The sequence below is a fragment of the Bubalus kerabau genome, chromosome 10 (assembly GCF_029407905.1).
Source record: "Bubalus kerabau isolate K-KA32 ecotype Philippines breed swamp buffalo chromosome 10, PCC_UOA_SB_1v2, whole genome shotgun sequence".
In the NCBI taxonomy this organism is placed as follows: domain Eukaryota; kingdom Metazoa; phylum Chordata; class Mammalia; order Artiodactyla; family Bovidae; genus Bubalus; species Bubalus kerabau.
The window spans coordinates 39,432,277-39,459,528 of NC_073633.1; the positions used below are offsets into that span (position 1 = coordinate 39,432,277).

General features: G+C 39.1%; 1 long non-coding RNA gene across 1 annotated transcript in view; it reads right to left on the reverse strand.

The window, feature by feature from the left end:
* Positions 1 to 472: 472 nt before the first annotated feature.
* Positions 473 to 27,252, reverse strand: part of LOC129621199 (uncharacterized) — a 31,260-nt gene continuing 4,480 nt past the window's right edge. The window contains exons 2-4 of the long non-coding RNA XR_008699095.1: positions 18,467 to 18,551; positions 5,534 to 5,761; positions 473 to 673 (exon numbers count right to left, since the gene is read on the reverse strand). This is a non-coding gene — a long non-coding RNA (uncharacterized LOC129621199). The remainder of the gene's footprint in view (positions 674 to 5,533; positions 5,762 to 18,466; positions 18,552 to 27,252) is intronic.

Below are 27,252 nucleotides of genomic sequence, written 5' to 3' on the forward strand. Positions count from 1 at the left end.
AGGCTGTTTCAACTAATATTCTGAACTTACCTATTGTATCAAAGGACCTTTAATAGTTTACTTTCATTTATTGATTTAATGTATATTCAGTCATACTATATGATCCCACCAGTTCATCCTAAAGGAGATCAGTCCTGAGTGTTCATTGGAAGGACTGATGTTGAAGCTGAAACTCCAATACTTTGGCCACCTCATGCGAAGAGTTGACTCATTGGAAAATACCCTAATGCTGGGAAGGATTGGGGGCAGGAGGAGAAGGGGACGACAGATGATGAGATGACTGGATAGCATCACCAACTCGATGGACATGTTTGGGTGAACTCCGGGAGTTGGTGATGGGCAGGGAGGCCTGGCATGCTGCAATTCATGGGGTCGCAAAGAGTCGGACATGACTGAGCAACTGAACTGAACTGAAACATATGTATGTATTTATTCAGCACATATTTATTAAATGCATACTATATGCTAGACAGGCATTGTTCTCGATTCTGGGATAGAACAGTAAAAAGATAATTTAAGATTGTGATACATGCTGTACAAGTACACCTGATGATATGAGAGTAGAAGGAGATAGAATGACTTTTTAGATTTATTTAATTTATTTAGACAACATTTAGTTCCTTGGTGGCTCAGGGCTTCCCTGATGGCTTCCTTGGCGGCTCAGCTGGTCTGCCTGCAATGCAGAAGACCTGGGTTTGATCCCTGAATTGGGAAGATCCCCTAGAGAAGTGAACAGCTACCTACTCCAGTTTTCTGGCCTGGAGAACGCCATGGACTGTATAGTCCAGGTAGTCACAAAGAGTCAGACATGACTGAGTGACTTTCACTTTTAGATGATTACTTTTATTTCCTTGGTCCTTCAATATTCATCTAGGATTTATTTCTCTCTAGGTGCTCACATGATGTATGTTGATCAATGAATACTTACTAAGCACTTCATGTATAAATCATCATGTTAACCTCCTCCATTATTTTTTCAATGTACAACAAATAAAGGGAACTTCTGTTTGTTGAAGGACCAACATGTGTCAAGATCTTTGGCAGATAATGTATTAGTCTCAGGGGATGCTGGTGGAGTCCTTCAAGCACTAGGATTCTTTCCCAGCTGATTCCTTTGTTTCTTGGAAGGCTCACTGACCACCTTCTTCTTCTCAGGGGAAGGAAACAAATCCTGGGATGACTCTGTTCTTGCTTCTTGAAAGTTGTGCTAAGAGCTATCCTTGCCCATAGCAATCAACAACGAGAGGTGTCTTACAAAAACATCCTTTCAAGGTTCTTTCTCTGCAGAGCCTGGTTCCTTTCCAAAACTTAAACACTGGGGAGAATATATTTATTAAATATTCCACTGGGGATGATAAAATGTTCAACAGCCAGCATCTGTCACAACTAAGGTAGTCACACAAGGTATTCTCCAAGCATATTATAGGCTCACACTGGTCGCAAAGTATTATCAGCACCATCGGCCTGGAACCACATCACCTTCCTCTCTAACATGCCTGGTACTCCAATATTAGAGTAAAAACCTGACCACAGAACTGTGGCCAGGGCTCCCGAAGGAGCAACACAGCACCAGGGAGTGGAGTGGGGATGGCTCCCTTGCTCCATCACACAATCTGGATGTCTTCATCCAGAGCACCATCATTCATGTACAATGGATGCATATGATTATATACATTATCAGGAAGAGAGTAATAGTGACTGGGCCCTTCCAAGTATTTCTCATGGTTTAATTTTTTATGTAGTGAAAGTTAAAATAGCTGACTTATAAATAGCTAGGGTAAAGATTTAGGACCATCTGATAGCTATTTTTGCCATTCTCCCAAGTTGTCATGATAAAACACATGGTGAAATGGTTCCAACCGATATTTTAGAGGAATCCATCACCACATTTGTGCAAAATGGGAAGTGCTGGGCAGATTAACCACATAGCCTCTGAATCTAGTGCTCCCACATCTCTAAGCAAAGGAAAGAAACTGAAAAGTTGCAAAAAAACCTTTTTTTTTGGAGTGACATGAGATAGATGGGATCTGGTTCCTGTTTGCTGGTGTTAGGAAGCCAGGTTTGAGGACAGCTTACATTCTGCTGTGGCTGTGGTGTTTGGGTCCTCTTCCTCATGGCTGTGGTTGTGTTCTTTGAAGAGAAAACTCACAAGGGCTGGTAAGTGATCCAAAGAGTCACATGTGTCATGGCCTTTACTCGTGTGCAGCCTCCCAGCCAATGTCATTTCCAAGTGACTGGTCCCACTGGCTTTGATGACTTTGTCCATCACCCAGACCAGTTTACCTTGACAGAACTCTTCAACAAAGCTTGACAAGTGAGATGTTTGGCTAAACATCTGATATTGTTTGAAATTGACTCCATCGTGGAAAATCCATATTACTGAAAATCTTCTGGAGTACACGATCCAAAGGCAGTGCCACTCTCTCACTTGTTCAGATATGAAGCAGACAGGGCAGGTTTGCTATTCCTGGCTAAAGGTCTACAAAGTATTCTAAGAATTTTCTGCTTATCTTTGTCATGAAGTGATACAAGTACTGTCCTTGGCTCATGAATCCACCCCATTGCTATGTGGTATGGCTTTCTTGGGACTTTCTTAGAATAATACGAGTTTTAAGAGCACTTTTGGAATGAACTATCTTGGCTTTGCGTTTCATTAAAAAAGCCAACACTGGTCTATGCTAGCATGCTAGTATATCATGGTGGTAAATAACTTGGGTTATCTGGAATTAGATAGCCCTGAGTTTAAATTCAAAATCCCCATATATTAACTCTGTGAACTTAGGCAAATTTTTTCAACATACTAAGCCTTGTTATTAACACTTATGAAATGGGGCATAATAATACTGCCTCCCTCATAGGTTGCTGAGGCATTTATAAACAATTAACAGTAGCTAATTATGACATGAAAATATATTTATAAGCAAGTACTGCATCCACTCTCATGTGTTGTGAGAACCAGGGCAGCTGAATCATTAAATTCATGGTGTAAACTTGCATCCCATGAGGCAAAAAAATGATGTAGGACTGGAGATGAGGATAAAGGAGTAATTGATTTTTTTTTAAATGAATATTTTGCACTTGAAAAAATATTTCAGGAACTAGACTGAAACTTCTCGCAGTTGATGTGAGCCAACTCAGTTGAAGGTCTGTTACTGGGGGCTAGACAGTGAGGGATGCCATACAAAGCTCTTCTGTGTCTGGGTTGAGTAACTGCCATATGATACTCCCAGACATACCTACCCAAGCCACACAATACATTGCCATGCTAAGCACGGAGAGTCTGTATATTTCTCTTTCTTGTTACTACACATTCCATGCTGAATTCACACATAGAATAAGCATTTGAATGACCTATGTATTGAAAACTGAACCTAGCGAGGGCAAGTTTTTAGGGACTCACTTTTAATAAGAGAATGGCGGGGAGGGAGGGAGAGAGGGAGAAGGAGAGGAAGAGAGAGAAAGAGAGAGAGGGAGAGAGATGAGAGAGAGAAATGAAATTTGAACTACATATTTTTCTCTTAAACAGAGACTAAGCACCCATTGCCAGTGACAATGTGCCACATGAAAAACACACTGCTATCCTAAGAACAGATAATGGCATGCTGCTGCTGCTACTGCTAAGTCGCTTCAGTCGTGTCCGACTCTGTGCGACCCCATAGACGGAAGCCCACCATGTTCCCCCACCCCTGGGATTCTCCAGGCAAGAACACTGCAGTGGGTTGCCATTTCCTTCTCCAATGCATGAAAGTGAAAATTGAAAAAAAAGTCTCTGAGTCGTGTCCAACTCTTAGCGACCCCATGGACTACAGCCTACCAGGCTCCTCCATCCATGGGATTTTCCAGGCAAGAGTACTGGAGTGGGGTGCCATTGCCTTCTCCGAGATAATGGCATAGGGCATATTTATGTCCATAATTCAAATGGACATATTTGAACTCACATAATGGTGTATGGCATTATATAGGTAAATGGACATATTTGAATTTTCATTTAGAACTCATTCAAGTGTACATATTTGGAACATGCATGAATTGCTGGAGAAGATTATCTGATTGTGTTGAAGTTTTTGTGAAAGAATCTAATGTTTTATAGAAACTGTTTCTGTAATAAAGGCTTTGTAAATGAAGTAAAATTTCATTTGGAATTTAAAGGATAGAATCATTATCATTTGGTAGTAGGGGGAAATGAAATCAATACTGAAATAATATAATCCCCACTAAGGTAACACTCTAAAGTTGACAGAGACGTGAACAAAATTAGTTCATGTAGATGGTTCTATGGGCAGTTCTAGGGGTGAGGGGTAGAGGTGGTATATCATGGTGGGAGTGGGCAGGGAATGGAGGAACATCATCAAATGGATTCAAAGCCACAGAGCTGAGCAGAAAGGTGTGAGTGTGAAGTCTGGAATATAAGGAATCTGAGAGGGAAAGGCAGAGTGTGGAAGGGAGGATTAAATGAATGGAGGGAAGACTTTATTATAGTAGAGTTAGCTGCTCAGTCATGTCTGATTCTTTGAGACCCCACAGACTGTAGACTGCCAGCCTCCTCTGCTCATGAGATTCTCCAAGCGAGAATACTGGAGTGGATTGCCATTCGCTTCTCCAGATTCCCCATATGACATTTCTTGACTGTCAGAATATAGATGTAATATAGTGTTCTATTTTGAATGCAATGTTGTAAAAGTGAATCAGGTAGGGGACTGGCAATAAACAGATAAACATGGGAGAATTTAATGAAGAGACAATACTCAAAGGTGTGGACAGAGTGCAAGGAAGCCAAAGGGGACCATGGAGAGTGGGAAGCATTTGCTCCCGTGTGAAAGGTCAAAGGGAGTGGGGAGTCACTACAACCCCAATGAGGAGCATCAGGTGGAAGAGACAGGAGTGGCTACAGGTCATACAGGACATGGAGCAAGGGAGGCAGTCCCTCTTTCCATATTTCATGGATACAGGGATTCTCTCTGCTTGTGATACTGTGTCGATTTCCTCCTTTGCCATCAACATTTTGAGACCAATATGAGTCATGTTTAAGAGCTCAGGCATTAGAATTAGCTAGCCCTGTGTGAGACATGTGTCTCTCCCTAACTGTGGGATTGTGGGCAAGGAACTGAATGTTCCCAAATGTTTCAAGAGACAGACAAGAGACATCAATCACTGTCATAACTGTTGTTGTGAAACTGGTATTGGGAAGTAGCTTTAGTCCTAAATTTTCAGTTCTCAGTCTTAACCCATTCTAGGAAGGGCCCACACACAGGAAAAGCAGCAGCACGCAGCAGGGGGTAACACACACACACATATACACAGATAGATAGACACACACACACACACACACACACACACACACACAGAGTCAATGAGTCTTCTCTTAGAAATGAAGAAGCAGAGAAAGAAGGAGAAAACACTCTTGTGGGACATGTTTTCAGCCCATCTCTGCAGCCACTGCAGCTGAAAACTGGGATGTACCTGGAGGAAGTGAGGCGAGCACCTGAGGAGCGGGGATTCACTGAGTACTGGGGAAAGGACCAGTGCTTCTTACCGTCTGTGTGTTTGCTTTATTTACAGTCCCTTCTCTTGCTTGCTCTAGGAGTGTCCACTGAAACCACACATCCTGAAATATACTTCATCATTTTTGCCTTAACTGTTGATGGTGAGAAAAAACAACACGAGCACAACTCAAAAGAAGCAGAAACTTTCAGACTGTCTCCCTCAGCCAGGGGAGCCTGTCTCAGCAATTTTGACTGAATTCTCTTATTCTAGGTGAATTCTAAAACGAAAAGGGCTAGGAAGCAACTTTTACTGTATCTCAAAATATATAAACAAGATTGAGACAAACAAGACCCCTTCATTTCAGTTGAGAATGTGGTGGGGAAGAGGCAATGATTTTTAAAAAGTGTGGTACTGAAGTCGGACTGATGTAGGTTTAATTGTGAGTTCTGCCTCTGGTTATGTGAGGTGGACAAGTTGCTCCATTTCACTCAGAATCCTAATTTCCATCAATAATACTGAGTTGTTTTGAGAATTCAATATGGCATTTAAAGTACTTATCACTTTATCTGGTATATACCAAGTACTTAATAAATGTCACTCATTATTATGGTTGTAAGTCATCTCCTGTATCAATGTCTATTGTTGTTGTAATTCAGTTGCTCAGTAATATCTGTCTCTTTGCCAGAAGTAGCAAACCCCATGGACTGTAGCATGCCAGGCTTCTCTGCCCTCCATTATCAATGTCTGCTTAAGAAATATTTGCCTTTTTAGCTTATATGTAAAAGTTGTAAAACTTCTCCATCCATCCGCAGTTCCAGTACACGTACTAACATTCTTTCCGTGGCTCCATGAAGGCCCTGCCATCCTTCCTTGCAAACTCCTGCTCCCTTTCCCCCTTTCAGGCATTCTGCAGGGGACGGGATTTCTCTGAAAAATGGTTTGATGGCCCTACCACCTGCATGCCAAACAGTAAGCAACTGCTATTTGGCTTGGCTGTTTGCTTGACACCAACCTTCTGCTAGTGGATGCCTGTGCTTTTAAAGAGAAAGATCTTTCCAAATGATAACAAACTCCCAATTACACATTTGGTGCCTTAAATTTATTAGGCCCACGGCAATGAACAAACTGTCCTTGTTACTCATTTCCAAGAGCAACTATAGTTTAAAAAATAAATTTATTTTTCATTTTTAATATTTTGTTTTTCATTTTACATTTAAGGGAAAAATGCATAAGCCCTCCTTTCCTAAAAAGGCTGCTGCTCCAATTATTTCCACTGAGGCTTTTTGGTTTGCCTCCAACTTCCCTAAGTGGTATCCCTGGGGTTGACCCCTGACTCTTCTGCTCTTTCCCCAGGAAAGCCAATCACAATATACCCAAGCAGACATGGTTTGCTGTCATCTTTGGGAAAGGCATATGTTTTACTGCAAAGCAAATTTTCTTCACTAAATTTGAGAAATGTTGAGATTTGTTTTCTGTTCTGGATCTATATTCTTCTTTCTTTAGCTCATTAGTATTTTTTTTAACTTTTCTGAACCTTTGACTCCTTATCTTCCTCTTTCATAGAGCCTGATCTTTGCCTAACTTCCTAAAAAAAAAGAAAAACCCTTGTTTGTTCCTTTCATCTTTAATGGGGGAAGGAAATAACAAAGACAATAACAAAATGAAAACATGCAGACATCTGTGTTGAAAGCAGAGCTCCTCAGCTGGCCTCAGGCTTACAGAAATCACTGGTTTCTCAGGTCCAGCCCTTGGAGTAGCATGGACTTGGCCTTGGCAAGCTGATAGAGATCAGCCATACCTGGAGTTCCTGTTGATGTGTGTTCCACTTAAGGGGAAGTTCTCATCTCTCCCACTATAGTCCTGCAGCAGAATTCAGATGCTGACTCTGACTCAGGTCTTCAAGGAACAGATGGTCTTTCTTTCATGTTTTTCTAAGTAATGGGAAACTTATTCTTGCTCTACATTTATTTAGATTCTTTTTTTTTTCATTTTAGTCTTTTTCTCTCCAGAATTAGACACTAGTAGACTAGATCTGATAGACAGAGTACCTGATGGACTATGGATGGAGGTTTGGGACATTGTACAGGAGACAGGGATCAAGACCATCTCCGTGGAAAAGAAATGCAAAAAAGCAAAATGGCTGTCTAAGGAGGCCTTAAAAGAGCTGTGAAAAGAAGAGAAGCAAAAAGCAAAGGAGGAAAGGAAAGATTCCCATTTGAATGCAGAGTTCCATAGAATGGCAAGAAGAGATAAGAAAGCCTTCCTCAGCGATCAGTGCAAGGAAATAGAGGAAAACAACAGAATGGGAAAGACTAGAGATCTCTTCAAGAAAATTAGAGATACCAAGGGAACATTTCATGCAAAGATGGGCTCGATAAAGGACAGAAATGGTATGGACCTAACAGAAGCAGAAGATATTAAGAGGTGGCAAGAATACACAGAAGAACTGTACAAAAAAGATCTTCATGACCCAGATAATCACGATGGTCTGATCACTCACCTACAGCCAGACATCCTGGAATGTGAAGTCAAGTGAGCCTTAGAAAGCATCATTACGAACAAAGCTAGTGGAGGTGATGGAATTCCAGTTGAGCTATTCCAAATCCTGAAAGATGATGCTGTGAAAGTGCTGTACTCAGTATGCCAGCAAATTTGGAAAACTCGGCAGTGGCCACAGGACTGGAAAAGGTCAGTTTTCATTCCAATCCCAAAGAAAGGCAATGCCAAAGAATGCTCAAATTACTGCACAATTGCACTAATCTCACACGCTAATAAAGTAATGCTCAAAATTCTCCAAGCCAGGCTTCAGCAATACATGAACTGTGAACTTCCAGATGTTCAAGCTGGATTTAGAAAAGGCAGAGGAACCAGAGATCAAATTGCCAGCATCCGCTGGATCATGGAAAAAGGAAGAGAGTTCCAGAAAAACATCTATTTCTGCTTTATTGACTATGCCAAAGCCTTTGACTGTGTGGATCACAATAAACTATGGAAAATTCTGAAAGAAATGGGAATATCAGACCACTTGACCTGCCTCTTGAGAAACCTATATGCAAGTTAGGAGGCAACAGTTAGAACTGGACATGGAACAACAGACTGGTTCCAAATAGGAAAAGGAGTATGTCAAGGCTGTATATTGTCACCCTGCTTATTTAACTTATATGCAGAGTACATCATGAGAAACGCTGGGCTGGAAGAAGCACAAGCTGGAATCAAGATTTCTGGGAGAAATATCAATAACCTCAGATATGCAGATGACACCACCCTTATGGCAGAAAGTGAAGAGGAACTAAAAGGCCTTTGATGAAAGTGAAAGAGGAGAGTGAAAAAGTTGGCTTAAAGCTCAACATTCAGAAAACTAAGATCATGGTATCTGGTCCCAACACTATATGGGAAATAGATGGGTAACAGTGGAAACAGTCTCAGACTTTATTTTTTGGGCTCCAAAATCACTGCAGATGGTGATTGCAGCCATGAAATTAAAAGACACTTACTCCTTGGAAGGAAAGTTATGACCAACCTAGACAGCATATTCAAAAGCAGAGATATTACTTTGCAAACAAAGGTTTGTCTAGTCAAGGCTATGGTTTTTTCAGTGGTCATGTATGGATGTGAGAGTTGGACTGTGAAGAAAGCTGAGTGCCGTAAAATTGATGCTTTTGAACTGTGGTGTTGGAGAAGACTCTTGTGAGTCCCTTGGACTGCAATAAGATCCAACCAGTCCATCCTAAAGGAGACCACTCCTGGGTGTTCATTGGAAGGACTGATGCTGAGGTTGAAACTCCAATACTTTGGCCACCTGATGCAAAGAGTTGACTCATTGGAAAAGACCCTGATGCTGGGAGAGATTGGAGGCAGGAGGAGGAGGGGATGACAGAGGATGAGATGGCTGAATGGCATCACTGACTCGATGGATGTGAGTCTGGGTGAACTCCGGGAGTTGGTGATGGACAGGGAGGCCTGGCGTGCCGTGATTCATGGGGTCACAAAGAGTCAGACACGACTGAGTGACTGAACTGAACTGAATTGAGTTGAGAAATCTTTCTCCTTCTGTTAGGGTGCTAGAAGATGGGAATGCTGCTTTTTCCCCTCTCTAAAGAGAGAACTTCATTGTCCTGGTGCCACCTAATTCTCAAATTCTCCTGGACCCCATCTCCAAATGCTCCTTTGGCATTCTGCATTTGGAGGATACATACATATAGGGTGGAGAACTGGCTGTAGCAAAGTCAAGTGGGGATCTCTAGGGTGAAAGGTGACAGGGGAACGCTGGCACTTCCTCCTACTCAGAAGAGTGAGAGCAGAAATGAAGTCACATTCTTGACCATGGCAGAATATCCACATGCTCAATGAAAACTTCCCTGTCTTCATCATCCTCAAGATGGATAACTCGGTCTGTGTAGCTCAGTTTCCTTTCTCAGCTCTGTATTCTTTTCTAGATGCTCTTTCTATCCCTCCAATGCAATCATTTCTTAAAGACTAAGCCTCAGATTTGCTCTGTTGATATAGCTCCTTGTGGAATCATCTATTCTCAGAATTTTCATATTTTACTTCATGTGACTTTCTGTGTCTATTATCTCTCACTTTCAATTCCAGTCCCACATTTCCAAATAACTTTTGTATACATGAACAGTACACTGTCATAGAAACTCAGCAAGTCTAAGGTAGAACTCTTCAATTTTCCCTCGTGCTGTCCTCCTCCCACACCTTTATTTGTCAAGGGTATCACCATATTTTTAGACTTTCAGCTTCAAAACTTTAGAAACATTTTAGTCTATTTCCCTTAATTTCTATTTATACATCATTAACTTAATATTAGAACTGTACAAAAAAGATCTTCACGACCCAGATAATCACGATGGTGTGATCACTGACCTAGAGCCAGACATCCTGGAATGTGAAGTGAAGTGGGCCTTAGAAAGCATCACTACAAACAAAGCTAGTGGAGGTGATGGAATTCCAGTTGAGCTATTTCAAATCCTGAAAGATGATGCTGTGAAAGTGCTGCACTCAATATGCCAGCAAATTTGGAAAACTCAGCAGTGGCCACAGGACTGGAAAAAGTCAGTTTTCATTCCAATCCCAAAGAAAGGCAATGCCAAAGAATGCTCAAGCTACTGCACAATTGCACTCATCTCACACGCTAGTAAAGTAAGCTCAAAATTCTCCAAGCCAGGCTTCAGCAATACGTGAACCGTGAACTTCCTGATGTTCAAGCTGGTTTTAGAAAAGGCAGAGGAATCAGAGATCAAATTGCCAACATCTGCTGGATCATGGAAAAAGCAAGAGAGTTCCAGAAAAACATCTATTTCTGCTTTATTGACTATGCCAAAGCCTTTGACTGTGTGGATCACAATAAACTGTGGAAAATTCTGAAAGAGATGGGAATCCCAGACCACCTGACCTGCCTCTTGAGAAATTTGTAGGCAGGTCAGGAAGCAACAGTTAGAACTGGACATGGAACAACAGACTGGTTCCAAATAGGAAAAGGAGTACGTCAAGGCTGTATATTGTCACCCTGCTTATTTAACTTATATACAGAGTACATCATGAGAAACGCTGGGCTGGAAGAAACACAAGCTGGAATCAAGATTGCCGGGAGAAATATCAATAACCTCAGATATGCAGATGACACCACCCTTATGGCAGAAAGTGAAGAGGAACTAAAAGCCTCTTGATGAAAGTGAAAGAGGAGAGTGTAAAAGTTGGCTTAAAGCTCAACATTCAGAAAACGAAGATCATGGCATCCGGTCCCATCACTTGATGGGAAATAGATGGGGAAACAGTGGAAACAGTGTCAGACTTTATTTTTGGGGGCTCCAAAATCACTGCAGATGGTGACTGCAGCCATGAAATTAAAAGACGCTTACTCCTTGGAAGGAAAGTTATGACCAACCTTGATAGCATATTCAAAAGCAGAGACATTACTTTGCCAACAAGGGTTAATCTAGTCAAGGCTATGGTTTTTCCTCTGGTCATGTATGGATATGAGAGTGGGACTGTGAAGAATACTGAGTGCCGAAGAATTGATGCTTTTGAACTGTGGTGTTGGAGAAGACTCTTGAGAGTCCCTTGGACTGCAGGGAGATCCAACCAGTCCATTCTGAAGGAGATCAGCCCTGGGATTTCTTTGGAAGGAATGATGCTAAAGCTGAAACTCCAATACTTTGGCCACCTCATGCGAAGAGTTGACTCATTGGAAAAGATTCTGATGCTGGGAGGGATTGGGGGCAGGAGGAAAAGAGGATGACAGAGGATGAGATGGCTGGATGGCATCACTGACTTGATGGACGTGAGTCTGGGTGAACTCCGGGAGTTGGTGGTGCACAGGTAGGCCTGGCGTGCTGCGATTCATGGGGTTGCAAAGAGTCGGATATGACTGAGCGACTGAACTGAACTTAATATTGTATATCATTTCAATATAATCACTGTTATATATGTTCTTATATTTATTTTAAAATACCTTTTAAATATTTTCCCCCTTTATTTTAAAAGCTATTTTCATGTACGGTACAGGAAACAAAACAGAAAAATGAAGAAAAGGGTAAAGAAGAAAATGATGTCATCTATGCTTATACCATACAGAGATAATTGATGCTGAGGCATTTTCATTCTTGGTTTCCTACATGTTAATCTATATGTACATACAATACAAACACGGATGCACATTGTTTACATTTACTATGTTATTGGAGCTTCCCTCATAGCTCAGTTGGTAAAGAATCTGCCTGTAATTCAGGAGACCCCAGTTCAATTCTTGGGTTGGGAAGATACCCTGGAGAAGGGATAGGCTACCCACTCTAGTATTCTTGGGCTTTCCTTGTGGCTCAGCCAGAAAAGAATCCACCTGCAATATGGGAGACCTGGCTTCAATCTGTGGGTTGGGAAGATCTCCTGGAGAAGGGAAAGGCTACCCACTCCAGTATTCTGGCCTGGAGAATTCCATGACTCTATAGTCCATGGGGTTGCAAAGAGTAGGACATGACTGAATGACTTTCATGTTATTAGCAAGAAATTATAAACATTTTTAATGTTACTAAATAATTCTGTGCAACCCCATAGACAGCAGCCCACCAGGCTCCCCTGTCCCTGGGATTCTCCAGGCAAGAACACTGGAGTGGGTTGCCATTTCCTTCTCCAATGCATGAAAGTGAAATCACTCAGTCATGTCTGACTCTTTGCGACCCCATGGACTGCAGCCTACCAGGCTCCTCCATCCATGGGATTTTCCAGGCAAGAGTACTGGAGTGCTATCAAAACAATATAGAGGTTCCTTAAGAAATTAAAAATAGAGTTACTATATGATACATATATTAAGAAAAAAACCAAAACTTAGAAAAGATACATGCACACGTATGTACATAGCAGCACTATTTGTAATAGCCAAGGCATGGAAACACCAAAACATGTCCATCAACAGATGAATTGTAAAGAAGATGTAATATATATACAATGTACTATTACTCAGCCATAAGAAATGAAATAATGCCATTCACAGCATCACAGATGCAACTAGAGATTATCATACTAAGTGAAGTAAGTCAGAAAGACCAGTACCATATGATAACTCTTATTTGTAGAATATAAAATATAACACAAAGGAACCTATCTATGAAACAGAAATAGAATCATGGACATAGGGAACAGACTGGTGGTTGCCAATGGTGAGGGTGTTGGGGAGGGATGGAGTAGGAAGCTGGGACTAGCATTTGTAACTTTTTGTGTATAGAATGGATATACAACAAGGTCCCACTATATAGCACAGAGAATTATATTCAATATCCTATGATAAATCATAATGGAAAATAATATTTTAAAAAGAACGTATATATAATTGAACCAGTTTGCTATACAACAGTAATTAACAGAACATTATAAACCAACTATAATTCAATAAAAACATTTTATAGTTTGTGCTTTCTAAGATTTTTATCCATTTCATCAAAGTTGTCAAATGTATTGGCATAAACTACTGCATAATAGTCTATTATCCTTTCAATATCTTTAAAATCCATGGTGACTCCTCTTATTTTAATACCTGATGCTAGTAATCTGGGTCTTCTATAATTTTTTTTCTTAATCAATTGGACTAGAACATTTATCAAGTTCATTTGTCTTTTCAACCAACTCATTCCACAAATGCACTATACTCAAATATTATTTGACTATTAATTAAAACAACTTTGAAGGACAGGAAAAGAACACATTTTAAATGAGGCCTGGTAACAAAACAACACTAAAATAAAAGTGTCATTTGCAGAGGAAATATGGAAAATCCACACATATATTTTTGTATAAAAATAAATTACAATGAGAAATTGCACGTCCTCCTCGTATTAAATCAAAGATAGTATAAATGAAATTGTCACCTCTATCGTTTTCTATATTTTACCAAAGACACTGTTATCCTTGATCTGGGGTAATGAAGTAATTCAATATCACAACATTAAATCCAATTCTATTTTATATTTTCGGAGAAGGCAATGGCACCCCACTCCAGTACTCTTGCCTGGAAAATCCCATGGACGGAGGAGCCTGGTAGGCTACAGTCCATGGGGTCTCTAGGAGTTGGACACGACTGAGCGACTTCACTTTCTCTTTTCACTTTCATGCATTGGAGAAGGAAATGGCAACCCACTCCAGTATTCTTGCCTGGAGAATCCCAGGAACGGGGAAGCCTGGTGGGCTGCCATCTATGGGGTCACACAGAGTCGGACACGACTGAAGTGACTTAGCATAGCATTTTATATTTTAGGCTCTGCCTCTTAACTAATTTCACACATTTATAAATTTAATTTTTTCATCTAGAAGTAAAATTGTAACAAATATGAATTACACCAATTACAGTCATACTGGTTAAATAATATGGAATATAATATTATACTTATAGGATTAGCAAAGATAAAAGTGTTATAATTCTCAATTTTTGTGAGGATAAGGTATATGCATTCTTGTATATAATCAAGAAGAACATAAATTGCTATAATCTCTTTGCATGGAATTTTAAAATAGGTATTAAGAGCTTCCATGGTTTTCATACTTTCTGAATCAATTATTTTCTTAGAAATTATCCTGAGGAAAACATTAAATATATGAGTAAGTATGATACAAACATGTTCAAAATAGTCATAGGTCAATTATTTAACATTTTAGAAGCTAGACATGATGTCCAATGATTGGGAAACAAATTTTACTAGGTTGAACCATGTAAAACTACCGTTTTTGTAGGTTTAAAAGATTAAAGGCCATCAATTTCATTCAGCTCAATCTAGTAGGAGAAATATACAGTGGAATATTATGGGGATACTAAATAGCACTCATAGAGACTGTTTTTAATGATGTATACAATGATCACATATTGGCACAAAATGTGGATTCAAAAGTTATATTTTTAAGACTTCCCTGGTGTGCCAGTAGTTAAAGAGTCTGCCTGCCAATGTGGACACAGGTTTGATCCTTGGTCTGGGAAGATTCCATGCTGCAGGGCAAGCAACTAAGCCTACGTCCACAACTACTAAGCCTGTGCTCTACAGCCTGAGAGCCACACTACTGAGACCAAGTGCCACAACTACAGAAGCCTGTGTGCTCTAGAGCCTGTGCTATGCAACAAGAGAAGCCACAGCAATGAGAAGTCCGCACACTGCAACTAGAGAGAAGCCCTGGCTCATCACAGCTAGAGAGACTGAAAGCATCAGTGGAGACTCAGCACAGCCAAAAATAAAAATAAATAAATAAATAAATTTTGAAAAATCATTTTCAGGATGTCTTTGAATACATATGTACATGCACGTGCATGCATGCACACACACACACACACACTCACACAGTCCTGATGACCTTGATGACCTGTAGTCATTTTGGGGTGGTGAGAGGTTTCTTCCTTTTTTAATGTACAAATACAAGGTGTAACTTTTACTGTCAGGAATGGGGTATACTAAACAAAAACATAGAAACTACCCTTTTCTCAGATAAAGCAGAAGTACCTGTCCCTTGGACTGCAAGAAGATCCAACTAGTCCATCCTAAAGGAGATCTGTCCTGGGTGTTCATTGGAAGGACTGATGCTGAAGCTGAAACTCCAATACTTTGGCCACCTGATGCGAAGAGTTGACTTATTGGAAAAGACCCTGGTGCTGGGAGGGATTGGGGGCAGGAGGAGAAGGGGACAATAGAGTATGAGATGGCTGGATGGCATCACCGACTCGATGGACGTGAGTCTGAGTGAACTCCAGGAGTTGGTGATGGACAGGGAGGCCTGGTGTGCTGCGATTCATGGGGTCACAAAGAGTCAGACACGACTGAATGACTGAACTGAACTGAACCTGTCTCATAATCTCCACTCTCAAAGAACTTTCAAAGTTAACAAATTCCTGACTTTCTAAAGTCACCTGGAAGGAAAAAGAACTGCAACGATTAGGATATATGGAGAAATTTAGTAGTATGTCTGGAAAAGAGGAAATTCATAGATTTCCGATGATTTGAGGTGACAAACCTCTCTAAGGAAACACTTTGACCTCTGTCTCCCAAGGTGCTAACAGACACCGATATGGAGAACACCATGATGAATGCCTCAGATAGTCCTAAGCATGCAAGCTGGACAGGTTTGTGTTAGGGAATAATCTTCCTATAGTACTTTTTAAAGAAATGTTTATGAAATCTATAAGATACATCTGGGGAGGTGGCTAGCTAAGGTTACTTCCCTCACATGATAGTCAAAGTAATTACAATAGAAAGCTAGTTGTTGCTGCTATTGTTTAGTTGCTCAGTTGTGTCCAACTCTTTTGTAGCCCCATGGATGGTAGCCCGCCAGGCTCATCTGTTCATGGGATTCTCCAGGCAAGAATACTGGAGTGGGTTGCATTTCCTTCTCCAGGGAATCTTCTAGTATCCAACTTTAACTGCTAAGAAAAAATGATAATAAGGAAGAAAGCTTCACTAAATAAAAAGAGAGAAAGTATATCTCTTCCATGGGAAGTATTCCATTGCCAGCCTACTTTTGGTTTGTCCATTCTCTTCTCCCAAATACTTCAAAAAGAATACAGAACTACATCAACTCTGGGTGACTTATGTCCTTTCATTCAGATATTTTCTTCCTCTACATCTTCTGAGCTCACTCAGGAAAGCCAGAGACAGCAGCACATGGTGTTTTGATACTTATGTGTTTCTGGACCTAATGGCCATAGTCATCATTTCAGTCATTTTAAAATGCCTTTTAGGCCTTGAGATATATTTCTAGGGAAACACCATAAAGGATTGACTTATCAAATTAAGATTTCTAAAACTTTTATTTAGACAAACAAAGCTGTCAAAAAGATTTACAAAACCGAATCTATTTTTGAGCAGGAAACATATCTTTGAACCCTAGAATGCTGGAAGTTTAAAAGAAATCTAAATAATGCTGAGCTTACAATATGAGAAAAGGCATCCACTTATTTCTTTTAGAGGAGGTATAAAGTAGGGGCTATCATTGCTGACTTTTTGGCATATTAAGAACTAATAACAAAGTTTGTTCCTTGAAAGGAGATTTTTCACACTGGTGAGTGTTAGAGAAAAATAATATTTATTTTCAATTTATTTGGCTTAAGGTTTCCTTCCTTTATTTTAAACACAGCACAACAATCATCACCTCCAGCAATGGGCTGGAGTACATAAGGACAAGGTGTTTGTATTGGACTCAGAGCCTTCTACCTTAGCAGCTTAGAAAGTTGTGCAGATGAGTCCAAAGTCATGTTCAGTTCCTACATGGAGCTTCACTCTTCATTACTTGTTTTTGAAGAAGACCACAGAAAAAGTGAACACTAAATAAATACAATTTGATGGGAGAAGCCTTAGAAGTCAACATTGAAACCTTGAGTATAACCTGGTGGTAGCAAAACCTGTGTGTAGGAAGGATAACATAAAGACGCCTTCTGAAGAAGGTGCTGGAAGATGAGCGATGAACCACGGAGGCACCAGGCAGGGGCATGCTGATACTAGGGTGTTTGCTATGGCTGGATCAGAGCAGATTCATTCTAGTTGCTAAGTAAATAGCTCAGAGGATGGCAGGGTAAGAGTATCAGCTTGGGATTCAGTAGTGATCTGTTCTACAGCAAGATTGTTGGGTGAGAAGACCAAAATTCAAATTATTATAGGAGGACCTAAGTTACTACTATACCATCAAAAAAATAAACTGTGGAATCAACCTCTGAGGCTATAATCACTGTATCACAGTGTCACTCATTTGGCTCTAGGTGTACAATACAAAGAACCTGCAGCTTAATACGCATTCACTTAGGCCAGAGTTACTCCATGACCCTTTTACCATGCTCAGTTCATCAGGACAGATCATGCATGCTTTAAATCTTGTTCAAGAGAGCACATTGCTAACAACATTTAATAAAATTAAAAACCAAAGGAAATATCCTCTCATTGTAATTTCACAATCCTTGTTCAAGCATCTTAGCAACTTTCATCTCATGAATGTGGGAATGGAAATTATCAAGGCAGTGAAAAAGAAGTATCATTCTTTGGGAAATTTGCACCCTTCTCTGCTACCAGATTCTATCTTCTTGGCTATGTACCTGGATCCTGCTGGGTTCCCTAACTCCTGAATCATTTCCTAATCTTCAAGCATGAATTTCTGGCACAACAATGCTCTGTCCCCAAGCCTAATATTGACTCCTAGGATATGGCACTCTCATTTGAACCCAGCCTGATCCAGTACTTCACTGAGTGGGTCAACTGGACACTAAGGTTGCTTCTAAAACATCACCAAGCTTTCTATTAGATAGGAATGATTTGAGTCACCATGGCTCATTGACTATTCACAGGGCTGTGCCAGAAACACAGAGGTAATAGTGAAGTCATGATGCCTATGAGTTGATATTCATGTCACCAGAAGTTAATGCCTCTTCCCACTGCCATTCATAATTCTCTTCAACCATGTAAACAGTCCACCCATACCTCATGATGAGGTGCAGGAATGAAAGAGAATCATCACGGTGTACCTTTCTGAGGAATCTTGCCTCCCATTCAGAGATGTTGTCCTTGGCTATCTTTAATATTATTTTGGTCCAGTGGGCTTTTGGTATCCTGTGACAAAAAGCACAAATCAGAGGTGTACAGATGTTTCTTTGACAGTTTGATATAAGAGAAATTGAATTTGCAGGACTTGTATCAGTAGATCAGAAAAATATCAACAATTTTATTAATCTTATATATTACCTGCTGCTACTGCTGCTAAGTCACTTCAGTTGTGTCCAACCCTTAGCGACTCCATGGACTGCAGCCTACCAGGCTCCTCTGTCCATGGGAGTTTCCAGGCAAGAGTACTGGAGTGGGGTGCCATTGCCTTCTCTGATATATTACCTGCTGCTGCTGCTAAGTCGCTTCAGTCATGTCTGACTCTGTGCGACCCCTGAGACGGCAGCCTACCAGGCTCCCCCGTCCCTGGGATTCTCCAGGCAAGAACACTGGAGTGGGTTGCCATTTCCTTCTCCAATGCATGAAAGTGAAAAGTGAAAGTGAAGTCACTCAGTCGTGTCCAACTCTGAGCGACCCCATGGACTGCAGCCTACCAGGCTCCTCCATTCATGGGATTTTCCAGGCAAGAGTACTGGAGTGGGGCGCCATTGCCTTCTCCAGATATATTACCTAGGTGAAGGCAAATCATTATAAGTCACAAGGGTACATAAGTTATCACTGAAAAGACCTAACTAATAGATAAGAAAATTAAGAATGATAAAAATAGCTATTCATCAAAGAGAGAAGTATTATTAACCAAATTAAATTTAACTCTAGGTTTTAATACCGTCTTCAAAAATGAACTAGTCACATGACCGTTATACTTGCTCCCATTTCCCAGTGAAATACTATATCTATGAAGAGACAATAATAGTAATGGTCAGTTGATAAGGAAAGATCAACCTGTAACTTAGTAAAACAACTTAAATATGTACAGGGAATTAAACAAAGAAACAGAGAAAAAGAAGTGTACAGCAATACACTTTTAATGTTCCTGAGGTGTGGCCAAAGTGGTAGAGTAGAGAGACCCTAAACTCCACAGACACAGCAAAATTACAACTATTTACAGAGCAACTCTCTATGAGAATGATCTGAAGACTAGCAGAAAAGATTTTCCACAACCAAAGATAAAAAGAAGGACCACAATGAGATGGACAAGTGGGGCAGAGACACAGTAAGTCAGGGTCTATACCCCTCAGTAGGCGACCCAAAACTGAGAGGATAATCACAGTTGTAGAGGTTCTCATCAAAGAGTTAGGGGTCTGAGCTCCACATCAGACTCCCCAGCATTGGAGTCCTGCACAGAGCTTCTAGAATCTCAGACTTTGAAGGCCAGTGTGGTTTGTGTACAGGAGAGCTGGAGGACTATAGGAAATGGAAACTCCACCCTTAGAGGACAGAAGCAAAATCTCACATGCTACAAATCCCAGTGCAGAGTCAGTACTTTGAAAGGAGCCTACATCAGACCCATTGGCTGACTTTGGAGAACCTTCCATGGAGGCAGGAGGCAACTGGGATGCCCTGTAGGGACATAGACACTGCTGGCAGGCAGTTTTAGAAGTTGTTCTACCAAAGGACATCGATGCTGGAAAGCACCATTTTGGAATTGTCTCTCTAGCCTTTTAGTGCCAAGGGTGGACCCACTCAGCGGTGGGTCAGTACCAGTCCTTGGATCCCCTGGGCCAGGCAGCCAGCTATCCTGGGACCCAGCCTCACTCACCAGTGGGCCAACACCAGTTCTGAGACCTGCCAGGCTACACAGTCAGCCATGCCAGATCTGGCCTCACCTACAAGCAGGACAGCAGCCATTGCACAAGGCAGGGCTTGGTAGCCAAATGGGAGAGGGTCCAGCCCTGCCTACCAGGGTGCCTACAGTAGTTGGCCCACCACTCCAGAAAGGCCCATGCATCCAAGATATGAGGCACCCCTAAAGCATATAGCTCTGGTGACCAAAGGGGAGTATGCTGTTGGGCCACAAAAGACATCTCCTACATAAGACCACTTTCTCAAGCTTAGGAAACATAACCAATACATAGAACCTATCCAATACATAGAAATAAAACTGAGTTAGGCAAAATGAAGAGACAGAGAAATATGTTCCAAATGAAAGAATAAGACAAAATTCCAGAAAAAGAATTACACAAAGAAGAGATAAGCAATCTACTTGATAAAGATGCTTAATGATCATAAAGATGCTTTACAAACACCTTTGTGATATTTGTGGGAGAATAAACACAGTGAGAATTTTAACAGTTAGAAATAAAAACAATACACTAGAAATAAGCAACAGTAGATTAGATAATACAGAGCAATGGATCAGTGACCTGGAAAACAGAGTAGTAGAAATCACCTAAGCTGAACAGAAAAAAATAATTTAAAATAGGAGAATAGTTTAAGAGATCCCTGGATCAATATCAGATGTGCTAACATTCACATTATAGGGGTCCTAGGAAATGAAGAAAGAAAAACAAAACTTATTTTTAGAAATAATAGCTGAAAGAAGTAAAACTACCATTGTTTGTAGATGGCATGATGCTATATGCAGAAAATCCAAAAGATGCCACCATAAAACAACTATAGCTCATCAGTTTTAGTAAAGTTGCAGGATATAAAATTGATGTACAAAAATCTGTTGCATTTATAGCAATATACTATCAGAAAGAGAAGTTAAGAAAACAATCTCAGTTCCAATTGCATGAAAATGAATAAAATACTGAGGGATAAACCTAACCAAGGAGGTAAAAGATCTATAGTTGGCAAACTTTAAGCACTGATGAAAGAATTCAAGACAACAAAACAAATGAAAAGATATACTGTGTTCATGGATTGGAAGAATTAATACAATTAAAATGATCATACTACCCAAGGCAATCTACAGATTCAATGCAATACCTATGAAAGGGCCAGTGACATTTCTCACAGAACTAGAGCAAATAATTCTAAATTTTATATGAAAACACAAAGACCTTAAAGAGCCAAAATAATCTTGAGAAAGAAAACAAAGCTGGAGGTATTGAACTCCCTGATTTCAAACTATGCTATTAATATAAAGCTACAATAATCAAAACAGTATGATACTGGCACAAAAGCAGACACATAGGTCAATGTAAGCAAATAGAAATCCCAGAAATAAACCCATGTGTTCAATTAATCTATGACAAAAGAGGCAAGATTATATAGTGAAAAAGTATTGTTGGGAAAACTGGACAGTAATATACAAAATAATCAGACTGGACTACTTTCTCACACCATATACAATAATAAATTCAAAATGGATTAAATTCTTAAATGTAAATCCTGAATTCATAAAAATTCTAGAAGGAAATAGGCAGTTCGCTGTCTGACATCAGTCTTACCAATGTGTCTCCTAAAGCAAGGGAGAAAAAAGCAAAATAAACAAATGGGACTACATTAAACTAAATAGCTTCTTGCACAGCAAAGGAAAATATCAACAAAACAAAAAGAGCCCCTACTGAATGGGAGAAGATATCTTTAAAAGATATATCCACTAAGTGGTTAATATCCAAAATATACAAAGAACTCATATAACTCAACTTAAAATAATAAAGAACCCAGTTAAAAACTGGGGGCCTGAATAGTTATTTTTCCCAAGAAGACACACAGATGATCAACAGACTAATGAAAGACACTCAACATCATTAATCATCAAGGTAAAGCAAATCAAAAATCACCATGAGGTACCACCTACACTTGTCAAAATGACTATCATCAAACAGACAACAAAATTGTAAGTGCTGGCAAGGATGCAGAGAAGAGGGAACACTTGTACGCTGTTGGTGGGATTGTAAATTGGTACAGCCACTGTGAAAAATAGTATGGAGATTCCTCAAATTTTGATAATAGAACTGCCATATGATTCAGCAATTTTACTTCTGGGAATTTACTCAAAGAAAAACACTAATTCAAAAAGATATGTGCACTCCAATGTCCTTGGTAGCATTATTTACAATAGCCAGGATATGGAAAGAGTCTGTAAAGAGTTGGATACAACTGAGCGACTGAAGATATGGAAACAATCTAAGTGTCCATCAATAGAGGAATGGATAAAGAAGATGTGGTATGTGTATGTATAAACACACACACATACACACAACAGAATGGAATATTATCCTACCATTAAAAAGAAAATTTTGCCATTTGTGACAACATAGACAGATCTAGAAAGCATTATGTTAAATGCATTAAGTTAGAGAAAGACAAAGACTGTATGATTTCACTTATATATGTAAACCAAACAAACAAAACAAAATGAAAACAGACTCACAGATACAGAGAACAAATGAGTGGTTGCCAAAAGGGAGGGAGATAAAAGGGTAGGGGAAATAGGTAACAGTGATTATGTAAAAACCTCCAGTTATATAATGAATAAGCCTCAGTGATATAATATAAAACATAAGAAATATGGTCAATAATACTGCAATAACTTTGTAAGTTATTAGACTTAGTGTGATGATCATTTCATAATGTATGCAAATGTTAAATTCTAGAGTATACCTGAAATTAATATTGTAAGTGAACTATATTTCAATTAAAATGAAGCAAAATAAATTTGGTAACATTTACAGATTATAAAACTATTCATTCAAGTCATATTCAAGCTATTTTTTTCCTGATAGTAATACTGTAAAAAAAACATTTGATTTCACTTTATTTATTAAATGCATTTCTGAATATTATCAGCAAAGGGACTTCACATATAATAATTTGAATCAAATACTTGTGTCCCTTTTACATAAGCTTTAACTTGGAAAACATAGCCTTAAAGAAATTATGGCTGCTTCAGCATGAAATAAAGATCACACTTAACACTGATTCTGAAAAGCTTTCTGAATTGTTCTCCTTGTTGTGAAGGGGAGTACAATAAACTCTGCACAAAGAAAGTAGCCCACAGTAGGGGAAAGCCACAGGGCATCAATGCATATTAAAATGCACCATATATATAGTAAATTTCCTTGTGGTCCTCACTCCTTTCAAGAAGCTTAATTTTGAGGCTGTCAGAGTAGTGAGTCCTTTCTCTTAGGAACAGAGCAGTACTTGCTCAGTTGCCTTTTTTCTCTTCTTTCAAAAACCCAATTTTTTTGTCTCTACGTGTTGGTGTTAGAAAGTATTTCTCACCTACTTCCAGAGATATATTTAAAAGTATCAGCTATAAATCTAAATTAATTCAATATGATTTCCTCTGGAAAGCCAGTGAGAAATGATTTGAAGTTCACTTGAATGTTTACAAAATGATCTTTTATTTTTGTTCATTTGTTTACCCCCATCAGTGAGAAACAGCAGACTCCTGATAGAGATGTAATGCAGGCTGGAGTCTGGAAGTCAGAGATAGAGCAGCCTTGACATTCAAATATTTAAATCAAGCCACTATGAATCATAAAATGCACAAAAGCACAATCATTCTAGAAGGATACTTACTCAAGGCAATATATATTTATAAATATATTTTCTGTGACTGCCTGTAGGTATATGCTTTCTGGAAGATATTAATTTTACCAAGAATTTGGAAAATTATCTCCAATTAGTTTGCACTAAGAAATTTAAGTATTGAGTTGGTAATTTAGCTATACATGATTTCAACCCTGGAACTCTTATGTTCTATGAAAACTTCTGAAAATGAAAAGCTTTTATTTGTTTTGTAATTTTAAAATACCATTTTAGGGCAAAAGATTTCTTGATTCAATCTTGATAAGCTAATACCATAATTAATAAAATTACCTTTTGACTATAATATTTTATATTTGTCTTCATTATTTTGAAAGAATGGAAGCCAACATTTAAAAGCCAATGTAAATAGCAGAAGTCAATAGAGTTATTCAGAGAGAACTTCTGGTTACTTCTAAAGGTGCAGCATTTTTTAAAGATTTCATTTAGACTGCCTGCTACAAGCAATTTAAAATTTTCTTATTCTTCTTTATGTGTAGTCATGATTTCTGATTAAACTCCTTGTAAAAAAAACACGAAGAAATAATATTTAATTATTGGTCAGTTTAATCCAAAACATAGTTCCATTTCAGTTTATTTATGAACCACTAGACAGGAATGAGGAGAAGGCAATGGCACCCCACTCCAGTACTCTTGCCTGGAAAATCCCATGGATGGAGTAGCCTGGTAGTCTGCAGTCTATGGGGTCGCAGAGAGTCAGACATGACTGAGTGACTTCACTTTCACTTTTCACTTTCATGCATTGGAGAAGGAAATGGCAACCCACTCCAGTGTTCTTGCCTGGAGAATCCCAGGGACGGGGGAGCCTGGTGGGCTGCCGTCTATGGGGTCACAGAGAGTCGGACACGACTGAAGTGACTTAGCAGCAGCAGCAGACAGGAATGATATAGTCTAGTTTATGATATAGTCTATATAGTCCATGGAATTCTCTAGGCCAGAATACTGGAGTGGGTAGCTGTTCCCTTCTCCAGGGGATCTTCCCAACCCAGGGATTGAACCCAGGTCTCCCTCATTGCAAATTGATTCTTTGCCAGCTGAGCCACAAGGGAAGCCCAAGAATACTGGAGTTGGTAACCTATCCCTTTTCCAGCAGATCTTCCTGACCCAGGAATCGAACTGGATCTCCTGCATTGCAGACAGATTCTTTACCAACTGAGCTATCAGGGCAGCCCATATTTATGAACCACTAAACAGGAATGATATAGTCTAGTTTAGGAATAAAACATTTGTCTAGCCTTTAAAGATTTTCTTTCCTAAAGAATCTTTATAGTTTATGGGTTTTTTTTTTTATAAGAAACAAGACAGATTGAAGATTTCACTTTATTTTTGTGTACATTTTATATATAATAGATATGAATAGATTCAATCCCTTAAAAGTGTTTGCTACATTACCTCACACTAATTATTAATATCGATCTTAGGTCTTCACAATTGAGTGAGTGAGAGTCGCTCAGTCATGTCTGACTCTTTGTGACCCAGTGGACAGTAGCCTGTCAGGCTCCTCTGTCCCTGGAATTCTCCTGGCAAGAATACTGCAGTGGGTTGCCATTTCCTTCCCCAGGGTATCTTCCTGACCCAGGGATCAAACCCAACTTGATCTCCACAAAGTCTAATGCATAAGCTTTTCCTATGGTTAAGCTGATAAAATGAAAGGAAAAACTAAAATAAAATCATCAATATTCTTTACTCATAGCAATTATTTTAATATATTTTTAAATCTTGCAAAAACGGTAATTAGAATATGATCAGTTGCACTTGCACCATGAGGCTATAGGTTAAGGTAGTAGATTTAAGTTTTCTGATGGAAATTTCTAACCTTAATACCCTAAAACCAAGTCAAAACAATCAAAGCAAAACAAGGTGTCCAAAATTTGCAGTTTTCATGTAATCTACTTTCATAACAAAAACAATGGTAGCTAAGGACAGGAACAAAATTCTCATGAGGTATAGAACATTAGAGTAGAGTGAAGCTCTGCCCTTATTCATAGAAACAGTGCTAGTGACTGGAAAAAAACCCTCTAGAATTCTTCATATCCCAAATGTAAGGAAAAGCAACCTCAATGAATAAGCATATCATTTCCCTGTTGAAAAGGACTGAACCCACTAAAAATGGCTCCTTGGTGACAGTACATGAAATGGTGTAAGTGGACCAAAATACGATATTCTTTGATGGAGAAGAACAGTCCAGAGTAAACACTGAGCTGTAGGTATATACATTTCTATTTAGTATAATCAATCTATGTATCTATCCTTTACCTTTCTAAATTATATATTACACATTTATATGCTATTTTATACTAGTATATTAATTATATAATTAATATATATTAATAATCTTTCTTAGGTATTTAATACAACTGACACTATATAATGTATATTATGCCTTATATACATATTTTAAAAATGGGTATGTGTGTATGTGCAATATATATAATACATAATATATATAATTCAAAGAATAAAGAGCTTTTGGAAGTGAAGAATTAATAGTAGAAATGAATACTTCAATGGAAGATATACTAATAGAAGATAGAGTACAGGAAATCCATAAATTAGAATTTTTTGAAAAGAGCACAAAATAAAAGAAATAATTTAAAAATAATTTTAAAACTGACTGAAAGGAGTTTCATAAAGAGAAAAACAGTTATGCTAACATGAGATTCTTAGTTTTGTAACCAACTCAAAAAATTTTTTTTGCAATCCATAGTAAAATAAGTGACAAATTTGGTTTGCTATTTTTGCCAATCTTCAAAATTGAAACAAGATTTATGATGTGGGTCAGCCTTTATGAATTAAAAGTTAGAAATTTTAGAACATGGCTCAGTGGTAAAGAATCCACCTGCCAATACGGGTGATGTGGGTTTGATCCCTGGGTCAGGAAGATTCCTCAGAGGAGGAAATGACAATCCACTCCAATATTCTTGCCTGGAGAATCCCATGAACAGGGGAGCCTGGTGGGCTACAGTCCATGGGGCCTCAAGAGTTGGACATGACTTAGCAACTAAACAACAATAAAAAAATATGTATTTGCTCCCAGGAAAATAAAGCACCTCAAATAAAGAGGACAGGATCAGTATGGCACAGAATTCTCAAAGCAGCACCAGGAGTTAAATGAAACTAAAGTAATGCATCTATTTCTGTTTTATTGACTATGCCAAAGCCTTTGACTGTGTGGATCATGACAAACTGGAAAAATCTGAAAGAGATGGGAATGCCAGATGACCTGACCTGCCTCTTGAGAAATCTGTATGCAGGTCAGGAAGAAACAGTTAGAACTGGTCATGGAACAACAGACTGGTTCTAAATC